Below are 2,792 nucleotides of genomic sequence, written 5' to 3'. Positions count from 1 at the left end.
GAGAAGGTGGCGGGGGGCTGTTTGGGGGGCAAGGCAGAAGACGATGCGACATGGGCGGATCCCAGGGGTCTCGTCGGGGCCTCGGTGCTCAGTGTGGCGGCCGATGGAAAGCTTGAAGGTACGGAAGAGGATGCGAAGGGATGCTGGGGCTCTGTCGTGCTGGAGCTTTCGAAGAGGGTTGCGACCCGGTCGGTTTTTTCAGGCCCGAAGATCCGCCGCACGCGCGGGCTGCGAAGCACCGGCAAGACAATTGGACTTAAAGGCCGAAGAAGGGATCCACCAGGGCCTGCCCCCGCACTTTTGTAACTTCCTACTTTAGGAGAGAAACAAGGTTCGTCTTTTCGCTCTTCGTCGTCGTCGGTCTCAAAATAGGACGGAGCGCAGCTTTCGAAAACACCTTTGCTACTGTCCAAGGGCAGATCTTCCAATTCTCCAGGCCCCAGTGAATGGAGCTTGTCATGGAGAGAAGAGCTCACGGATGTATCCCGGCTGTTGTCGACTTCGCCGGGAGTAACGTTACTTCCTTCACATTCCACGGCCCCATCCTTCTTAGGGGTGTGTGGAGGGGGACTCATTTCTCTAGAGAGCGGGGAAGATACATTCACCTTGGTTTTTGTTGTTGACGAGATAAAAGGCCCTGTGATAACTCTCAATGACGAAGAGAAAGCTGAGTCGGCCTTCTTCTTCCTCTCCTTTTTACCGTAGATAGAATTTCCTAGTCTTTCTGACATGACGCGAATCGTTCCCATCGGCGACGTGCTGGGGTTAGTCTCATCGCTATTACCCTTCATGCTCCCAGTGACAGGTAGAGGCTCATTCGTGGGTGAGTCGACAAGTTCCATGGATAGCCTGGCCGGCCGGTTCAATTGATGACGGGGCAGATCATTCTTATCAACTGCGTGCTGTTCAGGCTTTTCCATTCCTGACCCTGTCGGTCAATCAAATTTTAATTGAATACAACGTAATGCGGTGATATAGATCTTCCTTTGCTTCAACTTTATTCGATCACAGCTACCGATTCTCCACTCCTGCAGCCGGCAAAGGAGAGGGCAATAGCACCCAGAGGATATGTACCGCGCGTGCTTCTGTATATATACAAATATAATTAGCATGTATAGCATGAGTTATGTATATTTATAATTAAAAGAAAAGCTTTAAAAGAAAAGCTTGAGACAAGAACTCAGAAAATCGATAGACGAGCGAAAGCAACGAGCACCCTTGGAAGTCGTTTGCCGGGTCGATGTACGATGTCTGATACCGTGATACAAAGTAGAGTGCGGCACTTTGGTGTACGAGGTCTTTTTCGCCAAAGCTCAAAAAGATCTTAAAAAATAAGTGTACCGGGAAGATTGTTTTGACCATGAATATCCTTCCTTTCATGCAATCCAAATATTTGAAAAAATGATATGGTGGCGAGAGCTCTGAAGATCTGCTCTTGGCGAGGAGGCGCGAAACGGCGCGACCGTTTCTGACCGTTGCTCCTAAAGTTTAAAATTTAAACAATAAGAAATGTACTGCCTTGTACAGGGCCAGCAGTCTAAGAGCCTTTCTACTGCCTCAAACAATGAGCTGTGAGAATGAGGGTTCATACACGAAGAAGTTTATCGATGGGCAGGTTCGTATTAACTCAATAAGCGATCAGTTGTCTCGTGAGAAAGAAATATGCCTTCCATCAACACGTCCACCATATGTTTTCGGAAAAAATAAATTTTGCTCGTCGTGCCTCAGCACAATAAGGCTACACTGGCGCACATATAATCTGTTAAGACCCATTTCAAATAAAAGATAAGAATTGCGACAGCAACGCAAAGAAATCGATCTAACAACGCGTGCCCCGATGTCACGTCACATGTCATATATCTTCACCTTTGTCAGGATGAAGTCTAGATATTCAAATATTCAATGATTTGAAACCACCTTTTCTTTATAATTTATTGCAAGAGGTGTCAGGCTTATGTACAACATTACGCGACGTGCTAAGTTTCCTGCCACAAGGCAGCCTCACCGCCCTGTCCATCCTACTGCATTGTCAACCATGAAAAGACATAAAAGCACCGAAGAAAAATTTGTTGAAAGGTAATAAAGCTTCAAATTGTTTGCAGTAGTGTCTAAAACAAAATTTTAATTCACAGTGGCTCTTGGCTTCGTGCTTGCAAAACTAAAGTTTGTCCCGTCCCGAATATAATCGATTGCTAAGCTATAGCTTTAACTTCCTGCTGTACCACAACAATGGGTGCCGCCCAGGGCGACGAAAACGACTGAATCCTCTTGACTCTGTGCCAAAGGTCAGCTGCAAGAACACTTCTTGCGAATACGGTGTCCGCCTCGGGGGCTGGGCGATGGGGCGTTGTAGCGCCGTGTCGATCTTTCTCTTCGTGTTATCACACACGTCTTACCCACTAATCCCCGATCTCGAGCAACCGCTCGATGTTTGGCACGCATCATGGATAAATACCTCCTTTTCTTCGTATGAAAGATTGTATTTTTCCAAGTCAACGTGATCCAGGATCCTTTTTTGGCGCCGCCTTTTATTTCCACCTGGGTATTTGTCTGACCCGGCTGCTCTGCGTCTTCTTGTTCTATCTTGAATCGAAAGGCATGCGAGAAAATTGTTTCCGTTCCGTCTATGCATCGCATCCTGAGGAATGACCAGGACGTCTACTGCTACTGTCATACAGGCCATTGGTAGGAGTCTCTCCCTCTCGTGCCAACAACTTTTGTGACTCTAGGGGTGCATCGGACACCGTGCGTGAGGAAGGTGGTGGTTTCTGACCCTCGGGGGGGGGGTACCG

This window comes from Nannochloropsis gaditana (assembly GCF_000240725.1).
Source record: "Nannochloropsis gaditana CCMP526 unplaced genomic scaffold scaffold486, whole genome shotgun sequence".
NCBI lineage: Eukaryota > Eustigmatophyceae > Eustigmatales > Monodopsidaceae > Microchloropsis > Microchloropsis gaditana.
This window is presented reverse-complemented; position numbering follows the sequence as displayed.